Raw genomic sequence first — 27,251 nt, forward strand, 5'->3', positions numbered from 1 at the left:
TTCCAAAAATCACCAAATTATTCCATCTTCTAGCCCACATCTCCCTAGCTTTTCCATAGGAATAGCATGAGAGATTTTGCAAAATACTTTCCTAAAATCTAGACAAATAAAGAATCTTTTGTAATATGATAAAAAGTATATATCTAAAAACCATTATATTACATGCAATGGGGAAAATTCAACAAACCAACTGGTTTCATGTGTGACTAACTCAGAACAGACTTGGTAGGCTTGATTTCAGACCAACTCAAGAGCCAACATAAAGACTTAGAGAAAGCAGATCATAGGTTTCTGATTTTATGTTAACTCACACAGTGATTAACCAGCTCCTCTCACCATAAGTATTACATGTGGATGCCCATGATGGACTTTTCTCTGCTTTGGTATGACTAGCTTCACTCCAGAAAAAGAAAATGTGTCCTTTCTTTACTTTTCTGGACAACTAGTTGGGGTGAGCTCGAATGTAGTTGACTGCTTTCATTCCTCTCCAGCACCACCATTTGAGAATGGGTTGCCATTAGTGGAACAGGGCCCAGAAAATGAAAGATCAAACTTAGTTTGTTTGCCTGCTAAGTGACTGGTGCAAACAACAAATGAAGAAACAAAACAAAGCAACATGGCATAAGCAATAACTTCTTTGGTGTTTCCCAGGAGAAAGCATGTTTTAAGGGAACCCTGGAGTGGATTATCCAGGGAAGATGAGGAATTTCTTTCCTTGGACAACTTTGAAAGGCATCTGGGATGGTTTAGAAGCAGACTTGCTTGGATTTAGGGTGCTAGAGTAGGTGACCTCACTAGGTCACATACAAATTCACCATTCTTTGAACTTCTTGTCCTATGGAGCTGTGGAGCCCTGGATGAAGAAGACTATTTGATGTTTTTTCTGCTTTTTCTTCACTTGGCTTCTAAGGAAATTCCGTGGCACTGTATTTACAAGGTATTCTGAACTGTCAGCTTCCTTGAAACACAGCGTATTTAATAAAAAGCCATTAAGCCTTGTAAAACTGTCAAAAAATCTAAGTGACACTTGTAATAAAATCTTGTCATGCAACTGGCTCTAGCTGATCAGGCACGATGACATCATCTCCAGTTGATCTGTCTGATACCCAGGGTGCAAGGTATATTTAGACAGCTTTATGATATACATGGATTTGAGTTATTAAAATTGTACAGTTTTGTAAGGAATTTGGGATTTAATAAAGCAGCAGTGAAACTGCAAAAGGGACAATGGCCAAGGCGGAGCAAGCCCAACTCTACATTGTGGGTGTGTCCTGGAGTGGGTCATGAGAGCCAATCCTGGGAGCTTTTGCTCATGGGGGCCACTTTTCTGTATTTATAGCTCAACAAATATCTTGCATCTGTGAGACCATAAAATAAATTACGTTGTATCCAATTGCTTCAAGGTGGCGAATTGTGCTTAAACTTAATGATTTATACAGATTATGAGAAAAGAGTACAATCGTTTAACGTCGTTTTTAATAAGCGATGCTTGAATATGCTTAGCTAGCCTTTCTGAAAGGTTTTCAATAGAGATTACCACCTGGACAGTTTCCTGAGGACCAGCCCCTTAAGAAAATGTGATATTTACTTTCCAATATTTGATCACTTTCTCCCCATCTGCAGATATGTCAAGAGAGGGAGACACAGATCCGTATTCTCTCAATAATCTATAAATTCAAACTAATGGGGCAGATATCAGAAAAATGTGTTGGGTAGGAGGCAAATAAATCACACCTGGTCTCCTGGCACAAGCTGGCACAGTGTTCCTTATATTTCAGTCAAATTATTCCATTTGTTTCTAAAGATATTTTAATCCTAGATGACCTCAAACTTCCCATGAACCAGGGCCTCAACTAAAGGCCGCCCACTGTCTTTGCAGTAAATCTGTTGTCTCCCTTCTAGGCCCTCAACCTAGGATCATAGATCACCTCTGCTCTGCATCTTGCTTCAATTTATTCAATTAACTCCAGTAAACCACTTGTAGGTTGTGCAGATGTTGCTTTATTATAGAGGTCTAAAATGTACAAGAAAGTTCAGGAGCCTAAGGTTATGGGAAGGTTGTGTTGATGGGGGAAGGGAAGCCCCAGGAAAAGTACATGGGGGTATCCCCTCCCCTCCCCCGCCAACAATTACTTCCTTTAAAGGCCCAGGAGGGGCAGGGGGTATTGTTTCCCAACAAGTTTATTTGAGTCATAAAATGCATTTTCTCTCATGAATCAGGGAATTTGTGATGTTATCTCACTGAGAAACTGCTGAAGAGAAATAGGTATTTCACCTTAAGATGAGATAATGTTGTGATTAACAGATGTTTAATTGATCTATTTATCAAGTGAAGAACCTGCCCCAAAGCCAGTAAGGCTAAGTAAATTATTACCAACCCTGCAGGTGTTGGACTGGCAGATCTATTACTCTTCGAGAAATGGTCTTCAGAAGATTTTATATGAAAAGATGATTTATTTTCATGAGGAATTCTATTGTGCACTTATTTATATAGTCCATGTGAAGGCCTGGGCCTGGCCCATCTGATCTCGTGCACAAAAGTGAATTGTTGAAGGGTGGAAAAGTTAAGCTAGGAGGTTGTATTAAACAGATGCCCAGTTTTAAATTAGAAGCACTGCATCACTGAGTGTTCAAGTGGGAAGAAGACAGAGGATATTCAATTTACAAGATCAACTTTTCCAAATGAGGAAACTGAGATACAGAGTAGTGAAGGGAAATAAAGAGAATTGCCCAAGATCATTTGATGATTAGTATAAATGAGAGATGAATAAGAGTAGATGACAGTAAAGTATTAAAAATATATATTTTCTGCCATTTAAGGAATCAGAAATTTCCAAATTGCTCTACTTTGGAATAGGTATTTTTCACATTTCAAATATAACTGCTCTTCTAGGAAGAGAAAAAAAATAGCTATGTTGTATGTAGAAGCTCTCATTTTTAGCAATGGAAAACTTGTCTTTCTAGCTATATGACCCCAGGCAAGTCACTTGACCTCTGCCTGGCTCAATTTTCTCATCTGCAAAATGGGGATAATAATAGCACCTACCTCCCAAGAGTTGCTTGGATCTAGAATTCATTACTATTTTTGTTGTTAATGTTGTTGTTTATTGCTGATTTTGTTGTTAATAAGAGCTCTTTCTAGTTTCTGCCTCTTGGAAGAATTCCTTTCAAGGTTCACTGTAAGTAGTGTTACCTCCTAGAGTGCCCTTACAGGATTTTCCCAGTTGGTAATCTCCCCTCTCTCTCCTACCCAGATTGTGTATTTATTTTGTATATAGCCTATATTAATTTATCAGTAGATATGTTACATCCTCCCTCTTCTTTTCTCACCAGTCACCGTATACATATTTTGTATGCATATATGTGTGTATACATATATATATATATATACACTAACTTACCAGTCAATGCATTGTATCTCCAGTCTTTCTTTTGCAGTCATTGTGTATCTCTTACACTAAACTATACTATATACTTATACCAACTCATATCAATTTTAGGGACAGGTAGGTGGCATAGTGGATAAAGTGCTGGACCTGAAGACAGGAAGAACTGAGTTCAAATTTGGCCTCAGACACTAACTGCGTGTAACGCTGGGCATGTCATTTCACCCCTCTTGCCTCAGTTCTCTCATCTGTAAAACGATCCAGAGAAGGAAGTGGCAAACCACTCCAACGTCTTTGCCAACGCAATCCCAAGTGGGGTCATGGAGACTTAGACGTGACTGAAAATGACTAAACAAAAAAACACACTAACATCAATCACTGTGTTGTGTCTCCCCAATAGAATAAAAGCTCCTTGAGGACAGGGACGGTTTTATTTCTGTTTCTGTATACTCAGTGCTTAGCAGCAGAATGCCTAGCATATCAGAAGCAACTAGTAAATGCACGTTGATTGATTAATTAATTGACAACAACCCTGTGAGTAGTCTTATCATAATCACTTTACAAATGAGAAGATGAAGTTCTTTCTGAGACATGAAATGTCTTGCCCACAATTGGTCAGTGTCAGAACCAAGATTTGACCCAGGTCACCTGACCACAAGTCTGGTATTCTTTCTACCACATCACACTGCCAACATGTGGCTTACCACTGGAATATGCTAATTTCTCTGTAGGCCAAGAGGAATTTATTTTCAGCATGAAACTTCAATACGTCATTCATTCCTCATCAATGAGTTAACTGGACATTGTAAACGAGCAACAGAATTAGGAAGGTCTGAGCTACAGTATCTAGCAAATATAGTAAAGTCAGAAATAGATTGTAAGCCTCTTGTAGGAAAGGATTGTTTTGTTGGGTTTTTTTTTTATATTTGAATCCCCAGGCCCTTGTATAACATCCAGCACATAAGAGGCCTCTAGTAAATGCTTAATACTATTGAGCATGTGCTCTTCAATAGGGTCCAAATTTCTTTGGTATGTTGTCTTCACATAATTGGGAGTTCTACTTCTAATGGCACATTACCAGGCCATGCTAAAAGAGGTCCACAAACGAAGACTTCTTGGTATGCCCTGAATATACTTGAAATAATAATCCTAACATTGAGCCATGGAAAGCTATGACAAGTTGTTTTTGAAATCTTTGCCCATGATAAGTATGCCTTGGGCTAGTAGTTCTCAGACTGTTCCATGGATCTCTTTTAGGTGATTCACAAGTCAAAACAACAGTAAGATGTTATTTGCCTATTAAAATGCTCCTCCCTTTTCTAACTACTTATCTATGTGAGGCTGTATTTTCTTCATATACTTTAACCACAACAGCATATTGCATGAAAAAGCAGATATGAGAAGCTATATCTCTCTAATTAAGGCAGACAGTAAAAGACTTTCAGAAATATGTAAAATGGTGCCAATCTTCTCCTTAATTTTTGTTTTGGAAGATAGTTATTTTTAATAAAAATGTTATATTAACATTAACAGGTAATGGGCTTGTTATAGTTACTTTTAAATGAATAAACAAAATTTTAAAGTTGCATCAGTTTTACTTTCTAATATGGTAAATACTGATAGATACAATCCACATAAACAAAAGATCTTTTAAATCCACAATAATTTTTTAAAAACATGAAGGATCCTGGGACCAAAAGGACTGAGAACCATAAATCTGTGATTGATTTGCATAGGATAGTCTAGAAGAAAGAGTATGGATTAAGCTAGTATGCCCCTTAGCAAATAGAAACTTTGCTTCCCTTCCCATGGCTGTGGTGGCTACTATTGCTCTGTAAGATAATGGGGATAGTCATAGCAATGTGATGGAAATTCTCTAGCTAAACAGGAGTTTGGGGGATGTCGGAGGTGGTGTCAGGTTTAACTTGTCTCATGTGCATGTAAAGACAAGCACAGCAAACTAGAATTCTCATTGACAATTGGGATCAAATCCTTGATTACTGAGCCCTGGACCTCACCTCCTGCTTGCGTCCCTGGTTTTAACCCAGTTTCCCTTTTGGCCATCACTCACGTTTGACTCATTCAATTGAAGGACTGATAATCAGGACTAGCAATCATGACTTTTGCTTGCAGGCATCCAAATTGCCAGGATCCTTTTGTTCTAACACCTTAATCAACAATCACTGACCTTCCTCCAAGACCCAGCTTAAACAGAACCCTCCACATCAATCAATCAACCAGTAAACATTTATTAAGCACCTACTATGTGCCAGGCACTGCGCTAAATAGTAGGGATACAAAAAGAGACAAAAGACAATCTCTGCCCTCAAGGAACTCACAATCTAATGGGGCAGACAACATGCAAACAAATATGTACAAAGTAAACTACATGTAAGATATGTAGGAAATAGCTTAAAAGGGGAAAGAAGTGGAAGTTAGGAGAGTTTAGCGAAGGCTTCCTGTAGAAAGTGCAATTTTGATTGGGACTTAAAGGAAGCAGAGAGCCTTTCTTTGTCCCCCAAATGCTAATGTCCTCCCTCCCTAAACTATTTCATATTTATTCTATTTTTATTGATGTATTTTTATACCTATATTGTCTCCCTTGACTGAATGTAAGTCCCTTGAGAGTAGGGATTGTTTCATTCTTGGCTTTATATTTAACACAGTTCCTGGAACGTAGTAGGTGTTTGCTTTAAGATTGATCTCTACCTGCTCATTCAATGAGTCTGTTCCCTTCCTGGCCCTGCTGAAATCTTTCCATCGCACCCATAGGGCCACTGGGAATCAAAGTAGTTATACAATACTATCTAACTTTAAGACAATAGTAAGTAATAATAATTTTGAAATTCTAGAGACTTTTACATCACCAAACATTCGAAGAGTGTAGCTGGTCCACTCAATGAAGTTAGTGGCATTCACAAAACTAAGATAGCGTGATTATTTCCGGGAAATTAGGAGTTAATGATAATTCATTGCAGAGTTTTGTGAGGTCATTTATTAATTTCCTTCTAACCCTTTTCTCTTTTAACTTCGAACAGGTTCCTTAATTATTCATCAACTGTCATTAAAACAATAAAACAAACCATTTTTTATAATAGTGGTCTGTTTTATTTCCAAAGAAAATGGAAGTTAATAAAATACATGCCAGTAGTGGAAAGTATGATGAGTATGGAGTCCCTCTAAGCTAAAAGAGTAAGGAAGGAGGGGACATGGAGAGAAGAGAGGAAGGGGGGTGGAGGCAGGAAGAGAGAGGGAGAGGAAGGGAGAGAACAGAAGGCAGAGCACCATTTAAAAGCTTGTGTTGTGATGTAGTGCCATTTAAAATTTTCAATATTACCGTAAGAAACATGCATAAATATATTTGTATGTGTATGTATAGGGTGTTTCAAAAATCTTACTGGAGTTATAAGTTTAATAGCTTAAAACTTTGGTGACATGAATATATATACATGAATATACACACAAGTATATATATCTATATACATATATATGTATGAGTGTGTGTGTGTGTGTGTACGCACACACACACACACACACACACAACATCAACTAGATGGTACAATGGATAGAGTGCTGGACCGTGAGTCTGGAGACTCCTTTTGATGAGTTTATATCTGGTCTCAGACACTTAGTAGCTCTGTGACCCTAAGCAAGTCACTTAACCCTGCTTGCTTCAGTTGATGAATTCAATTCATCTGCAAAATGAGTGGAGGAAAGAATAACAAAGGACTCTAACATCTTTGTTGAGAACTCAAAAGAGGTCACCAAGAGTTGGACGGGACTAAAAAATGACTACATAAGAACAACAAAATATACATACAAACATGTATGCATGCATGTGTATCCTTCTAGGAGGGGGTGGTCACAATTTGACTATTGGGTCTCATGATCTAACCAAATCCATGAAATAGCAAGGTAGTTGGCAATAATAAAAATAAATATAATAAAAGTTAGCATTTGTAGAGTGCATTAAGGTTTACAAAACATTTTATATAGATTATTTCATACTGTGTGGATTTATGACTGTTTTCCCAGAACTGAATCTATTCTAAGGAGATCTAGCACTTAGCATCTACATTGCCCCAACCTCCAGAGCTAGCATCTTTTAGTAACACTTTTCTTATTGTTAGCGTACTGAATAGAGAGCAGAGGTTGCTCAGTTAAAAAAATACTTGTACATGAAATCCTTCCCACAGCTGTCATTTAATCCTATTTTCATATCCTTTGGAGTCAAAGCCATTGATATCCACAAACATGCTGATGCAATACTAGCTATACAGTAGACACTTAAGATATAACTGTTGAGAAATCGGTTGATTAGCATTGATCTGAGAGGCTAACTCCTGTTCCTAATGTGTATCATTTCCAAAATTGTATGTTCACAACCTTCCTCAATGGAGGTGCACTGCTCTTTGGGTGAAAGGTATATGAGTGGCTGTGGTCCTCTGTTAGAATAAGCTCTCATGGTCCATTCATAAAAAAATAAATTATAAATTTCCTTTCCTAATCTCAGCCTGGAGTTGACTATTTTCAAGATACTCTGTCTTTCCTGTTTATGAGGAGATGACAGAATAGTCATTTCAAATACTGAATTGTGCGAATTTCCTTTTCCTAAATTTTTGTTTCCATCTGATCTCAATTTCCCACCTAACATAACTGGAAAGATGTCTCTAGATAAGGAAGAGATCAAGGATGCTTCTGTTGCCTCTTAAAGTAGAAAAGAAATCCCCTACACTTTGAAAAGTTAGCTAATACTGATGAAAGTCTTGATTAGAAGTATAACGGTGCAATGGAATATCTGCTTTTGTTGTCTGCCTTACCACAAGAATAGCTAAAAATGCATAATTTTCTCTGAGTAACACTAAAGCTATTCATAACCATCGATGACTTAATAGATAAGTACTAAAGAGTTGTGTGAGGCCCATAGAAGTTAAATAAATGGCCTGAACTCTGCTGGAACCACCCAGCTTATATATATTAGACAGGAGAATTTGAATCTAGGTCTCTTAGTACAGTGCATGACACATAATAGGCATTTAATAAACGTTTATTAAATTGAATTGAATTCCTGACTCCAGGGCCAACATTTCTATCCTGGTTACTTACTAGTTTTAATATGAATATCATTTCCACTTGGCAGCTAGGGAGTGCAATAGATAAAATACCAGGCCTGAAATCAAGACAAGCTGAGTTCAAAACCAGCCTCAGACTGTGTGACCCTGGGCAAATCACTTAACCTCTTCCTGCCTCAATTTCCACATTGGTAAAAGGGGGATAGTAATAGCACCTATCTCCTAAAGTTGCTGTGAGGATAAAACGAGATAGTATTCCTAAAGTGCTTAGTACGGTATCTGGCATATAGTAGGTGCATAATAAATGCATGTTCCCTTCCCTTCCTACCTGACATCTCTACCATTGCTTCCTTTGAAGCTGGTGCTTTCAGCCATCTGAGCTGGCACACTTGTCAAACCTTCCAATTCAATTCAGTTCACCTCAGTTCAATTCAATTTAATTCAACAAGCATTTATTTATTGGGGGCCTGCTATATGTCAACCCTAAATTAGGGGGCTAAGGATTCAAGGATAAAAGTTAAACTATTTCTGACCTCCAGGACCCTGAATTTCTGTTAGGGGTGTGAGGGTGGTGAAGGAGGATGAGAGATCCACAGCATGGACAGAGACAAGTATGCACAAAATAAAGGGTGTCCCAAAGTTCTTCTTGCAGTTTTAATTTATTAAAGCCCCCAACTGCAAGAAGACTTTTGGGTCTCTGACTCTCTCTCTCTCTCTCTCTCTCTCTCTCTCTCTCTCAACATATACATATATATATATATACACATACATATACATATGTGTATATATACACACATGTGTATATATACACATATACATACATATATGTACATATATATACATAAATATATATCTCTGTGTTTGTCCTTCATTTTCGAAGAAGACCATGACATCAGAGAAATGATGACATGACTTGCACTTGACTTTGTTTTGAGTGGAGGGAGGGCTGTGCAAGGTCACTAACCTCACTTTCTCCTCCTGAGCCATCTGGGTGCAGTGATCAGATATTCACCAGGATAATTGGAGATGGCCCAGGATGCAATGGGAGACCTTGGCCTTTTTAGGCTGACCTTTTCAGATACTCACTTAAAAGGAGGTAATGCCCATTGAGTGAATAGGCCTCTTTAAGAAGTGGTCAGGAAATGGACCTTTAAGATAGATAGGTAGATAGATAAATTAGATAGATAGGTAGACAGACAGACAGATAGATAGATAGATAGATGATACACCATATATATACCTTTCATATATATACACACCTTATATATGTGTGTATGTATGCATGTGTATGCATACATGCACACACATGTGTGTGCATATGCATATATGTATTGTATATGTATGTGTTTATGGATATACATGTATGTGTCTATGTATATGTGCATGTGCACGTACATGTATAAATATGCATGTGTGTATGCATGTACGTGTGTTTATATGTATGCATGTGTGTGGTGCATATGGGTATGTGTGTTTATGTATATATGTATGTGTATGTGTGTGCATGTATATGTATATACACACATATAAAACAATGGAGTATGTGTGCAGTAGATATGTAGATATACACATATATGATACTGAATACAATATGTATGCAATATACATGTATGTGTGTGTATTGTACTAAATAAAAGGAAGGAAGGAAAACAAGCATTTATTAAAAATCTGCTTTGTGCTGGGCACTGTGCTAAGTAATTTACAAATACTCTCTCATTTGATCCTCACAACAACCCTGGGAAGCAGGTGCTATTGCCTTTCCCATTTTACTTTTCAGGAAACTGAGGCAAATAGAGGTCAAGTGACTTGCCCAAGGTCACACAACTAGTACAACTAGTATCTGAGGGAGGCTAGATTTGAACTCAGGTTTTCTGACTTCAGGCCCAATGCAACCTCTGCTGGGCCACAAAATACAGTTAGGGTAGAAAGTGGAAGATGCTTCCATATTTAATATCCTTTACCATCCACAGTTAAGTGCTTGCATAATGAGTACCAGACAAGAGTTATTACATGTCTATAGACTCAGAAACACTCTTTGGGGCTGAGATCTACTGGGCTCATTTCACAGATGAAACAAGCATTGTGGGGGAGGGGAAGGTAGAGATGCAGGAGGGTGTAAGTGAATGACTCCCGTCACAGAGGGTGTGACGTTGGTAATTGGTGGCCCAACTGGAATTAAACCCACAACCCTGAAGTTTCCACTCTACTGCTTAGCTCATTGAGTCATGCTGATAATTGCCCATTATTGTTCAGGATCCGTCCAGCCATAACTTTCTCCTGGAAATAGAATCACATCAAAAGCCTGGTCCTTCAATAATGCCGAGAGCCGGCCTCTAAGGTAATTAGGTGAGGACCTATTCTGCACTGGTTGGTGCTGGTTTTTAAGGTCTTTCGGGCCAGATTCAAATAGCACAAAATGAAGCTGAGAACTTTCAACTCTGGTGAACCCAGGCTGGGCCGGCAGATGAACTAAAGAACCCATATGATTTGGTTTGTGTTCTTTTTTTGGGGGGGGGCGGGTAGGAGTCTTTTTTTTTTTTTTTTGCTCTGAATTACCCAGGGAGTTTTTTCCCCTCTATGGACACTCTCCATTCACTGAGTAATTGGTTACTCTCCCACTTAATTTGGTCATCACATGGATTTGCTCCTGTGATATAATTCTTTCCTTTATGAGAAACTGGGAGAACACAGAAAGGAACTGAAAGGTGACAAATCTTTTGCCCAGGAAGGCAGAATGATCTTTGCTCCCTGCCACTGTCTCAGTGGGGGCCCTGTTCCCAAGGGCATTCTGGTGCCACCCCTGGCCTGGTGAGTGTTGGGGCATCTCATCAAAGTCAGAGCCAGTTGGTGGGCAATAGGCCTGGCATGCAGTCTCCAGGAAAAATCAAAGGTATGTCCTGGTCACTTGATGTGTTCCACATTCTCCCTTTGAGTAGCTGGTAGGACATTCAGCAGATGTTAGGAAAGGTGATGTTATTTCACAAATCCCATTTGCAGTTCCCCTTTAGCAAAGCCAGGTACCCCACCAGCACAGAGTTCGCAGTGCAGAAAGTGCTAAGAGACATTATAATGGAGTCTGGTACCTCTTTTTGACAGCTGGTAGGGAACTTGGTTTAACAGGCTAGAGAGAGTTTGACATATGAGCAAAAATTGTGCTGAACTGGTCAGCGGGGTACAGAAAATACATCCCAGGGTGGGGCAATATGTCTGCTGATTGGAGAGCAAGGCTGCACAGAAAAAGCAGATGGCTTGTGTCACTGATTGTAAGTAAAAAAGGTAGGCCAAGTTAATCTCACTTCCAATTTTGAAAATAATGACTCTTACCTGTCTTTTATGGATATTTAAATAAAGGGTGTCTGACCATCAAAGGAATTCTTTTAGAGGGAAGTTAAGAGAGAAATATCTTCTAGAAAATTAAATAAAACTCACCAATTGGGTGAATGTCTATAAAGAGTAACTGGAGGTAATGTGCTGTAACTCCCTCTACTTCCTATTGGTTGCTAAAGCAGACTACAGTCTAATCTTCATTTATAATTTCTGCACACAATACTGTACAGTAATTATCTCGGTAACAATGGGAAATTGATGGTTCAAACAGACATTTGAAAGGGTAACAGGAGGGAATTGAGAGCTTCATGGCTCCCAGAAAAGGAACCCAGAAAACACCTGAACAGACTCAGGCAATGCTCCTTTGAAAAGGACTTAATCCATTTTGGACCCTAATTCTTCAGACATAATACCCAGCCCGGGTTTTATATCCTGGTCCCACAATCAGCTTCATGACCACATCTCACCTCCACTTTTCCATGATCTGGAGAAAACACAAGCCTTTCAAATTGCTTTATAAAACACCTGCAGCCTTTGCTTATCCCTACCCCCAGGTCCTCGAAAATACGTATGCCATGCACCTGCTTAATATTTTTTTCCCTTCATGTATGTTTTAAATATGTGTAAATTGGGCTTGGAATTCTGCTGCTTGTTTAGACTAGAATAGGGGTGGGGAACCTGTGGCCTCGAGTCCCACCCCTGAACAAGAAGCTCCGTTTTCTGCTACTCTTCTACCCATCTTTCTTATCAAATCTTTTTCCCCCTTGAAACTCTTTCTTCATACTAATAAAAGTAGTTAGAGTCTAGTCCTATATTATCAAACCAGCCCCTTCTTGCAAACTTTGCTATAGCATTGAAGACAGTAGGAAAGATGGCAGAAAACGCCTTCCCCTGGTTCAAGGGTAGGGAACTGTTGGCCTCAATGTCACATGTAGCCTTCTGGGTCCTCAGGTACGGTAGGCCACAAGTTCCCCACCCCTGCGTGGTGCTACCACATGAAACCGATGAGTATTCTGCTACAAAGTCTTGGCCACAAAGCTCTTCATTCACTCCCCTGACCATTTACAGGGGCCTTACCCCAGTACCTGTGGTGTGCCCAGCAAGGTGCGATTATGCAATGTGTTGTGGCCACTGGGGAGGAGAAATGAGTGCAAATGAAACAAGATAAGGCCCCTCTTCCTCAAGGGGTTGACCTCTACAATGGGGTGAGGTGGAGAGAGGGAGAATGACCCAGTGTCTTCTTGGCCCCCATCAGTTTAAAAATGCAAATGCTATGCCCCCAAATACATGACAGATACAATTTTGAAGGCTATCGACCTAAAACCTTTAAGCAGTGATTTAAAAGCTAATTATTATGAATATAGTCATTCGACATTCGTTTCTTAATATTGTTCCCTCAAGAAATAACAATTTAGTCAACCAATTATTTTATCTCTTTTAGGGATACTTTCTTAATTGCAAAACAATCTAAAAATATAATCAGCATGCTAAATGCATGTGGTATCTTGTTTAGAATGCTATGTTGGGGAAGAATGCAATTAAATTGTCAAAATGTAATTGTTTCTCATATTTAATTTAAAGTGGCTGATTCACATTTACTTTTTATGTTTTTAGAGTTCAGAACAAAGAAAGTTACTGGAAAACTAGTAGTTTCTAAAGAAGATATAAGGCTTAGAGCGTTGGTGACAGCCAAGAAACTCTATCAAATTCCTTGATGTTAATAACACAATATGATGTTCAATTCCCAAGATCCCTGAAGTGTTGAATTAACAGTTTGAAGGAACATTAGACCATTCCAGGTTAGGAGCTGCATCATGAATTTCGATAAATTCCTACAAAGAGCAAAAAAGGCATATTTGGTATATTTCTTGGAATGTTTTTGGAGCTATCCATTGCCATACATAATAAAAGGAACATTCCTTGATTAGAATGAGCAATTTTGGTCAGTTCTAAAAGAAAATCTCTGTCAAGGTAACCAAAACCCCAAGCATATTAATCTATAACCCACATCATTAGTATGAGTTGTACAAAAATAATCAACATTAATATCAAGGGCATGGAGATTCCTTTTTATAATAGAGAATGTAGAATATTATAATCTTGAATGAAGAATAACAGTTGTCTCAGATTATATAACCCATTATGATGATAAAAGCCATTAACATAATTCTCTTATTTGATACTAACAATTTGGTACTAACAATTATCTTGTAAATTAGTAGATATAAAATGTCATGGTTTGCAGGAAGGGGCTGCTTTGGTAGCATAGGCTTAGCGATATTATTTTTTTTTGTATTTGTGTCCCAAGCTAGCATAGTAACTTTGTATAATAAGATCTGCATATAGGCATATATAGCCCAGTTATTTGTATAGGAAGACACTATATAGAGATATAATAAAAATTAGGATTTGTTGAATATTTGTATATATATATGCATGTGTGTCTGTGTGTTTATATATATACGTATATATAATATACACAGTAACTATGTATAGTAAGATACTATATGTGGATACAGTAAGATTAGTAAGTAAATATTTGTTGAATTATTTGGAGTAGAAAGGAAGGGAAAAAGGAAACAAACAGCTACTATGCACCAGGAACTTTTCAAATATTATCTTATTTGATCCTCATAACAGCTATGGGCAGTGGGTGCCATTATTATCCTCACTTTGGTGCTGAGGAACCTGAAGTAGACAAGGGTTGAGTGACTTGCTCTGGGTCAGCTAAGTGTCTGAGACTGAACTGAAACTTAGGACCTCCTGACTCCAAACCCAATGCTCCTTCCGCTGTTTTACCTCACTGCAGTGTAGATATTATCACCCCTTTTCTAGACGAAGAAACTTATCTTCACAGCGGTGAAGTGATTTCAAGTAACTTGCCTCCCACAATTGGTAAGTATTGAACTTGAACCCAGGTCTTCTCACTTTAAGCCAATGTTTGTCACAGTTAATTCATTCACTCACTCATTCATCCATTTTCTCATTTAGGTATTTGCTCATTGATTTATCCATCAAACATTTATCAAGCACCTGTTATGATATACTAATGGCAACAAAAAAATCTGAGAGGTCTATTATGTATTATACCTAACTTCTTATAGCTTTAGTATGTAAGCTACAGAAAAGTTCATTTTGATTTTTTTAGTCACTTGTTTTGTTTGGCAACAGACATAGTATCCTGATTATGTGAGCATTTGACAAATAGCTTTGGGCATTACCACTGACTGATTCAGCTACACTGGAAATTTGGTTCCATTGGTCAAACTCTCACATAATTCACTGATCAAACTCTGAACACAATTCATAAATCCGAGCTCCCCCTTATCTATGCTGTGACCACTGAGCTGTTTGGTCTTTGTTCTCTGAAAATTACTTTGAAAGTGAAATGTTTTCCTTATAGGTTCTACTATTCTCCCCCACCTCTGGGTTAGATTTGAAAACCAGCGATATAATCAGTTACAAGTGAACTTTCTGAGTCTTGGTTTCCTCATCTGTAAAATGAGGGGATTTGGGGTTCAAGTTTCTCTAAGATCTGTTCAAATTTTTAAAATTTTAGATTATGACCTGGGCTGAAAAATCCTTAAAGGAAAAATTATTTGAGCTAAATTTTGCCCATTCAGATGTGTGGAAAATTTTTATCAGCTTCTCTTTTCTGGGTAAATGACACATGCCTATTTTGGTACCTTTGCTCATGCTACACCTTTTCCCTGGGAAACCCTAATACATCTCCACATATCAGAATCCTGCCCATCCTTCAAAGATCATCTCAAACTCTACCTTCTCTCAGAAGTCTTCCCTGAGCCCTGTGGTTAGAAAACATCTCCCTCTCCTCTAGTACTTTGTATGATTTGTACAGCCTTATCACATATTGCCCCATATCAAAGTCATTTGTGTACATGGCTTATCTCTTCTATTTGACTGTAAGGTCCATGACAATTAAGATCCATTTCTCATTCATACTGGAATGCCCACAGGTCTAGAAGAGAGCTTCACACTTGGTAGAGGCTCAATATCTTGCTCTATTTGGGTAGTGAATGTGCTAGTTATCCCATCCTGAGGAATTTTGTAGAGTCGTGGAGATTTCCTTCAAACATGTCTCACATGGGCTACCATATAAGTATACAATAGTTAACATATACCTGTTAACTAACAAGACGAAGTGCCAGAAATTAAGGGAGATGGAAGACATAAAGAAAGAAGACAAAGGCTTAGTGAATACAGTACTGGAATTAGAGTCAGGGAGATCTGAGTTCCAATCGTACCTTGAATATTTACTAGTGGAGTGACTTTGTGTTGTTGTTGTTCAGTTATTTCAGACTTGTTCGACTCTCCATGACCCCATTTTGGGGAGTTTCTTGACAAAGACACTGGGATGGTTTGCCATTTCCTTCTTCAGACTAGACAAGTCATTTAGCCTTTCATCCTCAATTTGCTCATCTACGAAATGGGGAAAATAAGAGTATCTACATCACAAAAGGATCAGATGCAATAGTTATGTCAGATGCCTTGCAAATCTTGGCATAATATGAATTATTATTGGGAATAATTAAAAATGTAGATTTGTATAAGAAAATCCATCATTTCCTGCTTCATCTTAAACCTGTCCCTTTAAGTCTTTCCTTGGACACAGAATAGTTCCCTACTTTTCTGCCAAAGCAAAATAAATTTCACAAGTGGCTCCCTGTCTCTTCACAAGCAATACTGCATCATGAAGGAATTTTTTTGTTTCTGGTTCCTAATTAGTGCAAGAATGTTACCATTTCAAATATATGTACATATATATATATATATATAAATATAAACATATATATGTGCGTATATATATACAAATATAAATATGTGTGTGTGTGTGTATGTATGTATGTATATATGTGTGCCTTTGGCCTCTATGAAAGAGAGCTGGAGGCTTAGGAATCCAAGGTCTCTTTCCTTAGTAATGGGGCTTCCCTGGCCACACCTGCTCTTACAATGACCAAGTAATCATGGATCTATTTAAAGAACATAAGACCTAGGCTACAAGACCCTGCTGAACTTGGTAGGAAATACCTACCATGCTGTTCTTAGGTGTCTTGTGACATGGGAAATTCATTTCAGTTTCTAACTAAAATCAACTGAAGAGAGTTGAGGCAAATAATCAATCAATTAATCAACAAGCATTTTAAAAGTGCCTGCATGTGCCAAGCACAGTACTATGCCCTAAGGACACAAATATGAAGAATAGAACCATCCCTACTCTCAAGAAAATCATATTCTAACAGGACAGACAACAAGAACACAGGGATAGGTTAGGGTTTGGGCCTGTGATTGCCTTGTTAGAGGGTGTTCCCAGATTGGTAAAGGAAAATCCCTCTACCAATGCGGGACAAAACCTTTGCACCATGGATCTTGATGTTGAACTTGAATTTCCCCAGTTTGCAGAATTAAGTAAATCTTGCATGTGTATATGTGTTCGGTAGATCATCAAGTTGTTTTTCTTAGATAAACAGAAGAGCTGGGTACATGCACACACATGAAACCTTATAAGTAATTCTCCAGGCACCTCAATTTGGACTCAACTGGGCAGCCCACTGAATAGTTTCCTCTTTCGCTCCTTACACATCTCCTCTCTCTCATTGGCACTCACACCATTGACTTCCTCTCCATCTGGGTATTACTTTAAGATCCTTACTCTTTCCTTCCAAAATGCTGCTGAACTCACTTACCTTCCAGGCCACTCCTTGCATTCAACTTTTCATAATCTTCTTATCATATTTCATTCATCCATCTCTGTCTCCGAATGTTGTGTTTTCTCTCTCCTGGCTCCAGTTTGCATGAACTCTCCCTCCTTTCCCCGTTTCTCAGCTTTGTCATTTTAAATCTCTCGACTTTCAATGATTTTTCTTTTCCACCTCCCACAGGGCCTTTACCTCTGCTGCCATGACATTCCTCCCTTTTCTTCTCCTACAAGGAGTCTGCAAGGTGCATGACTCACCTGCTTTTCCTGCTAGCCCATTGTCTTTGGTCTCACTTGACTTGTCCCAGGCATTCACAAGCTGGTGCCAGGGTGCTGAAATAATTGAGGTGAGAATTCTGTGCCACTTCAGGTATTGAATCAGCTCCTCAACGTAAGTAGGGGAAGGGGGGAGGAACTCGCTAACTATAACATAACAAATAGATGGTAAGCTTGAATGAGGAGTAGGCAAAGGAAGCAACTGTCTAGGGTGCAAAATGCAAGTCGTGGACAGCCAATTAATTTTTTTTTATAAATTCATATATTTGTAATGCCTTTACTTTCCACTGAAGATAAATATTTATTCTGTGATAAATCAAGTTGTATCTGTGAGAGGGAAAGCTCAAATGTACCAAGGATACATTTTCCCTTCATTCATTCATTCATTCCTTCACACAAGGAGATCAATTTCCAGTCCTCCCTAAGGATCACAAATACAGCTATCCTAGCTCTCAGTGGAAGTGACATCACATTAGAAAGCTACCTGAAAACAAATGAGGGGAATTCATTTATATAAATATCTTAAATAAACTAAGGGAAGTGGGTGGCCCTGGGTAAGTACCCAAGCCTCTGCATTCACTTTGTAAAATGGGGATAATAGTAGGACCTACATCAAAGGGTTGTGATGAGGATCAAATGAGATCGTGTATGTCAAGAACTTGAAAGTGTTATACAAATACTATTGCTACTGGAACTAAGAAGTCTCCCTTTCTGTTTCATTCCTGAGCCAGGAAAACTTCACTTAAGGTCGCCCAGACGCATTCCCTCCTTTTCTCCTTCAGTGTCTGTTCAGTCTATGCCTCCGTGCGTGGCATGCTTGGCCCCTCTATTCACCGTCTCTGTTGATGATCATACTTCAAGGCTCTGAGCATTTGCTGTCTCCTTCAGTAAGTTTTCCCTGATTTCCTGGCCATAAATGATCTTTCCTTCCTTGAACTGCAGATCGCCGTTTTCTTTCCCTCTTAGCCATCTCTTATGTCCTCTTTCACAAGAGAATTTGTGGGCATGTTTGTTTATTTATGTTGTATTTGGCTAATATTGATACAACATCTGTCATGTGCCAAGCACTGGGCTAAGCACCTTACAAATATTATCTCTTTAGATCCTCACAACAATCCTCGGAAGAAGGTGCTATTATTATCCCATTATACAGATGAAGAGACTGAGGCCAGCAGGGGTTAAGGGACAACTGGCCATTGTTCAAGGTCAGATTTAAACTCAGGTCCTTCTGACTCCAGGCCCAGCACTACCCTAACTGCGTTATGATATCTCTTCTATTAGATTGTAAGCTTCATGGGGACAGGCAGACTTGGTTTCTTTCTCCTCCAGCACTTAGCCCACTCCCCTACAAAGAGTAGGGGATGTTTGTTGAATTAATTAAATTAAATCATGCCAAGATAAATCAACAATTCAACTCTTTCATCGCTATCTGGTGACATTTCCTTTTCAGGGATTTCTCTAAGACCCCAAATATATTACATTCAGTAGGTGAACAAGGATTTATTAAGTGCTTACTATGTGCCTGGTCCTTTGTTAAGCATGGGGTATACAGATACAGTTGAGAAGCCACCCAACAGGAGAAGGAGGGTTGATGAACAACTCTGGAGCAAAGTCTGAAAAGAAATGAGGCCTGGGCAAATGAAGGTTGTGGGAAGAGTCATTCAATCAGAGGGAGAGGACATGGGCAGAATAGTCACCAAGTGTAAATCCCAGGGCTGAAGGGATCTTATAGGATGAAGAGATTTCTGGGATACGGCAGAGATATCTGGATTACAGCCTGGTAAGAAATGCCTTTTCTACCAAGGGAGATTCATTGAATGCTTTAAATTTCTTTCTCTTCTATAGGTTAATTATTATGAATTAAAAGCATAATAAGCCTATCTTGACTTTAGTATATTTAATAATTATAGCTGGCATCTATACCATGTTTTAAGATTTGCAAAGCGCTTTACAAATGCTGTTTCACTTGATCCTCACCACAACCCTAGAAGATAGGTTCAATTATTATCACCATTTTACAGATGAGGAAACTGAGGCAAACATTGGTTAAATGATTTGTCCAGGGTCACATAGCTAGTAAGTATCTGAGGCAGGCTTTGAACTCAAGTCATCCTGACATCAGGCCTAATACTTTAAGTATACACCCCCTAGCTGACTTCTTTATTTCTGTAAATAAGTTAAAGCAACAGAAGAAAAAACAACATTTGGAGATTGGAGGCAGCTACTTGTGTCTAGACTGAACAATTTAATTTCTTTCTTTCTCCCTTCCTTCCTTCCTTCTTTCCTCTCTTCCTTCTTTCCCTCCTTCCTTTCTTTCTTTCCCTAGGGCTTAACGCAGTAGTAGCATATAATAGGCACTTAAAAAATATTTCTCAACTGTTTTCTGCTTTGGCTAGGTCACATCAGGAGAATTTGTAGTCTGCATAATGGTGGACTATAAAACAGCTACACTTATTGTTAATTTTGTTGTTTACTCATTTTTCCATCATGTCCAACTCTTCATGACCCCATTTGGGGTTTTCTTGGCAAAGATACTAGAGCAGTTTGCCATTTTCTTCTACCGTTCATTTTTATAGACGAGAAAATTGAGGTGGACAGGATTAAGGGTCATATAGCTAGTGAGTGTCTGAGGTTAGATTTGAATTCAGGAAGATGAGTCTTCCTGACGGCAGGCCCAGCACTCAAACCACTGCACCACTTACCTAGGCACACCTAGGGGATTCTGTTTTCAAAACTTTTGGGCTCTACACTCTCTTTTATTGGGTCTTATGGTATAGTGCTAGGGAACCAGGCTGATGGTACCTGTAGACAACAGTCTTGGAACTCCATGTTGAGGAGGCAGAGAAAGATAAGAATGGAGAAAAGAAGGTATAAGAAACTGGGTTCCTCTTTTGGGGTGCCCACTCTGGGGTAGTATTTGCCCTTTGTAGCCAGGAGCCCAAGAAGATTCGGAGAAGGGAGATCCACTAATTTTACCAAACACAGGATCTTGGTCACAAATCTTATAGGATTTAAAGCTAAACAACAAGTTAAGAAGTCATTGACCAATGCCATGGATGAAGAAACTGATCCAGAGAGGTGTCTTGCCTTAGAGGTGAAGGACCTTAGAACTTATAAATAGCTGAGGCAGGAACTGAGCCAAGGTCCTCAGACTAAGAATGGTGACTAACATTTATTTTAAGGTTTCTGAGGTTGGTACTATTATTAGGAACATTTCACAAATCAAGAAATGAGACTGAGAAGAGTCAAGTGACTTTCATTGTATCATACAACTAATAAGTGCCTGAGACAAGATTTGAACTCAGGTCTTCCTGAGGCCAAGTCCTGCTGTGCTCCACACACTGTGCAAGTGGGTTGTTCATTTACAGATGCAAATACATTACTCTTTCTACATCACATGACCTTTACATTATATATGTTCGTCCTCTCAGATATACCCCTCTTTTATCCCTAAATTATGGTTGAGAAAAATTATTTGAAGTGGAGATGCTATGAAAAATAGGACTTTGGTAAATTAGTTATAGCGAGTATGGCACAGTAAACCGACCTAGAGTCAGAAAGACCTGAGTTCCAATCCAGACTCAGACAATTACTAGCTATGTGACCCTAAGTAAGTCACTTGACCTCTCACTGCCACAGTTTCTTCATATGTAAAATTGGGATGATAATAGTACCTAATTCTCAGGGTTCTTGTGAACATAAAATATTTGTAAAATGTTTTACAAACCTTAAAATACTATATAAGTGCTAGCTAATTAACATGATTAATATTTAATAATCCATAGTGCATTTGACCAGGTTTTTATGAGGTTAACTAGTTGTATTATGATAAAAAGATCACAATGGTCCTAGAGCTTGGTAATAGCGGAATATGGAGCTCCCTAAACATGAGATTAGGAAATTGATGGAAAAAGAACAGGGTGAAGTTTTTGGTGACTAGGCTGTCCATTTTAATAACATGTCAGGCTGTTTCACAAGCCAAGCGCCCAACATAACAACATGTGGATTGTGTCAATGTGAGCCAGCAACAAGTATGAGAAGATAATAAAATTTTACTTTGAGAGACTTTGTTTTCACACCACAAATATGATGACTCACGAGAAAAAATAAAGTCCATGTCTTGGTACAATGTGCTTTCACCATGTCCCTGCATCCAAGTAGGCACTATCAGCCACCTTTAGACCATCTACCCAATGGGCAGGAGACAGCTAGGTGGTACAGGGGATAGAGTGCCAGGCTTAGATTAAGGAAGACCTGAATTCAAATGCAACCTCATACACTTAATAGCTGTGTGACCCTGGGCGAGTCACTTAACCTTGTCTGTCTCAGTTTCCTCATCTGTAAAATGAGCTAGAGAAGGAAATGGCAAACCACTCCAGTATCTTTGCCAAGAAAACCCCATACAGGGTCATAAAGAGCCAAACAGGACTGAAATGACTGAATAACAACCCAAAGTCCAGTGGGCAGAGCCAATGTCTGCTCCACATCTTATAGACTGCCAGCACTTTGGCGATGCTTTCTTAACATATACAAATGCTTACAGGTAACTGTAGCTGTATATCAGTAGCAGACAATGGTCTGTTTGTAGAATTTATTCATGTCTGAAGCATACATTTTCCCATTAGGTATTAAGCCAAGTTCAGACTTGAGTTCCAGTGGGTGCTTAGTGACATACAGCAGGAGCATGATGAGTAAAGAAACTGAGAACCTGGATTCTTGTTCTCTCTCTGTCTCTAGCTAGCTGTGTGACCTGGGACAAGTTGTTGGCCCTCATTGGGCCTCAGTTTTCTCCTCTATAAAATGAGGGAATTGGATGAGATAATTTCTTATGTCTACTCCAGCAATAAGCTCCAATGATTATAAAGTGGAAACATAGTATCATTCTTTCATTAAGCTTCATTAATCCAGATTCCACTCATTGAATTTATGGTGATGTGGGCAAAGGCTGACTCAAAGTTTATCCTTATTTATGCTATTAAAGAAAAAGCAGAGGGAAGGCTTTGCTGAGCAAAATAGGAATAGAAGCAAGATTACAGAAGGTTGTTGTTCAGTCTAACTTTTCGAACCTGCTTATATACATATAATTGATTTGCTAATTAGAAATCATTCATTTCAATTCATTAAATCAGATTCTCCTAAGGACCTTCACAAAGGAGTACTTTATTAGAGGAATTCAGGGCAATGTCTGTTCAGTGGGCATTCTTCATATTGCTGGTGTTAGGAGACAGAATTAGTATGTGTACAGTGAGCTACATTGTAGCAAGTTTTTACCATTAGTGGTAGTAGCAATGGTAGCAGCAGCAGTAGTAGTAGTAGTAGGGATGGCGGTGGTGGTGGTGGTAGTAGTAGTAGAAGCAGCAGTAGTAGTAGTAGTAGTGGTGATGGTAGTGGTGGTGGTGGTGGTGGTGGTGGTGGTGCTGGAAGTGGTAGTAGTAGTAGTAATATTAATAACAGCTCACATCTGTGGAGCACTTTATGGTTTACAAAATACTATCCTTGACTATTAAGTGCATGGTGGAAGTGTTATTAGCCCCATTTCACAGATGAGAAAACTGAGGTTAAGTGATTTACCCAAGGTCACATAGCTAGTAAGCTCTAGATTTGAAATTTGAACCCAGTTCTTCCAACTCCAAGTCTAGTTCTCTTACCACTACACCCTGCTGCTTGTGCATATAATGATGCTTCCAGGAATATAACTTAACTCATACTACATGCAAATCCATGTCATACTGAGATGTTATAATGGGATTCAACTTTTCATCAAAACTATTTATCTTCTTCAAAAAAATTATAATTCAGACAGGCTGAGTTGGTGAGTTTTAAAAATAAATCCAATGATGGTTCAAGACAATACACAGCAAATTCATTCTTCCTCCCCTCCTCTCCTGAAATGTTGCAACATTTAATCATGTGCAAAGTACTATTCCAGGCTTTGTCTTATAAAAGAAGTAAGCTTCATGGTCCCCACCTTCATGGACCTTAGAAGCTTCTAGGAAGGCACCCAAAAAAGACCACAGCCACACGCTAACATTATCCTTGAGAGCCATGTGGTGAGAAGTTTTTGTAAATGAGATTCTGCCTTTTAAGGAGACCTTTCCTTTTTATACTTCAGTTACAAATTCCTCTTGGATTTGCTCAACCCTTATGCTAAATTCCACTCTATCACAAAGACACTTAGAAAGAGGTTCTGGACAACACACTGAAGTCTTCCTACTTTCAGATAGACTTCACATTGCCATCATAATAACTTTTTGGACCAGATATGCGATTTCATTTGCACCAGGAATTCTTGATGAGGAAACTCTTTCTGTCGTTGCAGACCAACACTTGTTTTGCAACTTGTATTTTTAGAGAATTGTTTGAGGGCCTAGAAAAGTTGTGTTATTATGAGGGTTAGTTATAATGTGTAATCAAATCATTAAAAAATGACATTGTTGGCAAAAATGTACATGGGGGCTATATCTGGAAGATGCCTTTGAAAATGTATTGTTTTCTGGCTTTGAAGGGACCTTCCCATTTTATCCTGTTCAGATAGAGTTGACTGGCCAATTACCGATTCTCAAGTTTACACTGAACCATTCTTAGGCATACCATACAGGACTTTTCACCGACTATTGTCATTTTTACTAATATCGTTAGTACATTATACTTAATGACCACTGAAGCATTATGAAATCCTGCTCTCACATAAAAATATCACTTATGACATTTATAACATTGCTGCTATGGAACTAAGCACACCTTATAAAATTGTTCCCATGAATGCCATTTTAAAGGAATCAATTAACTACCATAGGTAGGATATGTCTCAGGTAGCAATGAAAATGGAAAGTTTCCTGTACCTGCAATAAACAGATTGAACCAACTGTCCAATGGAACCCATCATTTTGAGACATTCCTTTGATTAATTTAGAGAAGTGGAAGAACAAGTCTTTCTTGGGCAGAGGTTTGTGTATCTTCCTTATCTGAAGTCCAAGTCAATAATTCTAATGGTTTTGAATGACCCTAAATATTTAAGTTTATTTGGTTTGGGCCACTGCCCCAATTTCCCCTGGACTTATTGGTACAATTGAATCAGGAGAGAGCACCTGATGACCTGCCCCTAGACTGCACTAACATGTCTGAGCAAAGCAGGGAGGAATCTTCCATAGTGCTCATAGAAGTGCAAGGCTTTGGGGATACAGGTTAAGTCAAACACCCAACTCCTCTGCTCTTCTTGCCTTAATTGAATTGAAATTCAGTAAACACTTAATGTCCTAAGTGTGTAAGGCACCGTAATGGGCACTAGAGATACAAAAGCAAAAATTAAATAATCCCTACTCTTAAGGAGCTTGGATTCTACTGGAGGGATACAATATGTGTGCAGATAAATAAAAACAAGATAACTTGAGGAGAAAGAGAATGCTATAAATTGGGGACATAGCATCTAAGTCAAACCTTAAGGAAGATCCTGATCCTGAGAGCTGGAGCAGAGGGAGGGTATTCCACATAGGATGGCTGGCACGAGTGTATTGAAATGGAAAATGGAATGTCAGATTGGGGGATGGGCTAATCAATTTGGGGAAGAGCTGGGGTGGCATTTGACCAGAGTAAAGCAAAAGAATAATGGAAATAGGTTGAAATGATATTATGGAGGGTCTTAAATGTCAAGCTGAGCAATCTATATCGTATCTTGGAAGCACTAGGGAGTCATTGAAAGGTGTAAGGAGTATAGTAACTTTATCAGCCTTGTACTCTGGGATGACAATAGCCTCGGTGAGAGGGGACTAGAGTCTGAACTAGATTGGTGATTGTAACCAAAGAGAAGTGAATGAATAGGAGAAACGTTGTTGAGGCAAAACCAACAAAACTTGCCAAGTGTTTGGATATGATAGATGAGGGAGATGACCTTCCATCAAGGGTGACTCCATGATTATGAATCTGGATGACTAGGAGGATGGGGGTACCTTCAACAGAAATAGCAAAGTTTGAAAGAGGGATGGATTTAATGAAGAAGAGTTCAGTTCTAAACATGTTAAGGTTAAGATGCCAACAGGATATCCAGATGGAGAGACTAGGAGTTAATGATAGGGGTGGGAGAGGAGAGAGAGATGGGAAGAGACAGAGACAGAGAGAGACAGAGAGCAGGGGAGATAGAAACAGAGACGGAAACAGCCAGAGATAGAAACAGAGACAGAAACAGCCAGAGAAAGAAACTGAGACAGAGAGAAACAGAGAGATGGAGAGACAGAGAGAAAGAGAGAGACAAAGACAGATAGAGAGAGATGAGAGATGTTTATAAAAATTTAGGAGTCATCAGGGTAAAACTGATAATTGATCCCATTGGTTCTAATAATAGAGTATGGAAAGAGATAGGAAAAGAGGTTAGAACAGAGCCTTAGGTAACATTCACTTTTAGGAGATGGATAACAAACCATATGGAGAGACAAATATTTTGCCCCCAACCTGGTGTTGCCCAGAGAGCTAGATGTAGAGTCAGAGAACTGGGGTTCAAATCCCAGCTCCTCTACTTAGTAGCTTTGTAGCTTTGGACAAATCATTTTATTTTTGGAAGTCTTGTTTTCATTATCTCTAAAGTGAGGAGGATGGATTTGATGACTTCTGGCATCCCTTTCAGATGGAGATCCTACAATCTTATGTCATATCTTTAATAAATATCATTAAAAGCATACCATGATGGAGAGAAGCCTTTCACAAAGCTGAGTCTGAATTAATGATTCAGAAGACATGGATTCTAATCTTGGCTTCATCATGGATGACTCATGGGACCTGGATCAAGTCATAGCTCTGTACCTTGATTTCCTTTTTTGTAATGTGAGTGGGTTGGAAGAGATCATTTCTAAAGTGTCTTCCATCTCTATCATCCTATGATTCTGTAAATGTTTAGAAAGGAGACATAAGGAGTTTTGAGAGTGGCTATATATAGGTGCTACTAGTTTGGAAGGAATAATGAGGGGGGCAAATCTGGTGGAGATTTAAAGGAGGAAAGGACTAGACTGGGAAGGGTGTTTCTGGCAGATGGCACAGCATACATAATGCCTCAAAACTGGGTAGAGATAAAGCATGTGTGGACAGTGGTAAATAACATAAGGTATGACCAGGCAGGAGATTAGAGCTTTATAATTTTTAATTTCCTTTTTATTCTACACTTGGGAGAGCTTAGCTCACCCAGTTTTACGAATCTGGCTATTTAATATATTTGAAAAGGCAAGAAATCCTATATCCCTCCCTGGGTAATTTTACAAGACTCCGAATGCTGACCTACAGGTTTAACATCTTCAGGACTCGGGATGACAAGGATGTCAGTTTTACAGATTTCAAATCCATTCAATAACTGGTAAGCATTAGCACAGTCAGTCAGATGTTAACATAGTCCAGTATTAACTGAGACCCAACATTCACACCAAGTTGTTACTCACGCAGATTCCCTGGGATGAAAAGCATGATGTGCACATGTTGAAAATGTTTGAAAAG

The 27,251-nt window shown here is 38.8% G+C and overlaps 1 protein-coding gene and 1 long non-coding RNA gene across 16 annotated transcripts in view; one reads left to right on the forward strand and one right to left on the reverse strand.

Annotated features, from left to right (window-relative positions):
• The window catches only part of LOC140513775 (uncharacterized), a 144,519-nt gene extending 126,651 nt beyond the window's left edge, over positions 1-17,868 (reverse strand). For 8 of the 14 annotated variants that reach the window (XR_011970365.1, XR_011970357.1, XR_011970355.1 and 5 more), the window contains exons 1-2: positions 17,491-17,867; positions 16,051-16,225 (exon numbers count right to left, since the gene is read on the reverse strand). The gene's annotated coding sequence lies outside the window, so the exon portion shown is untranslated. Of the gene's footprint in view, positions 1-13,339; positions 13,618-16,050; positions 16,226-17,490 lie in introns of those variants that run through there. The other 6 variants (XR_011970360.1, XR_011970364.1, XR_011970359.1 and 3 more) reach the window with 4 other exon arrangements.
• LOC140513831 (uncharacterized) overlaps positions 1-27,251 on the forward strand; it is a 38,447-nt gene that overhangs the window by 9,942 nt on the left and 1,254 nt on the right. The window contains exon 4 of one of the 2 annotated variants that reach the window (XR_011970375.1): positions 3,501-6,531. The exons of the other annotated variant lie outside the window; for it this stretch is intronic. This is a non-coding gene — a long non-coding RNA (uncharacterized lncRNA). Of the gene's footprint in view, positions 1-3,500; positions 6,532-27,251 lie in introns of those variants that run through there. 2 annotated transcript variants of the gene reach the window in all.

The sequence above is a fragment of the Notamacropus eugenii genome, chromosome 1, assembly GCF_028372415.1.
Source record: "Notamacropus eugenii isolate mMacEug1 chromosome 1, mMacEug1.pri_v2, whole genome shotgun sequence".
Lineage (NCBI taxonomy): Eukaryota > Metazoa > Chordata > Mammalia > Diprotodontia > Macropodidae > Notamacropus > Notamacropus eugenii.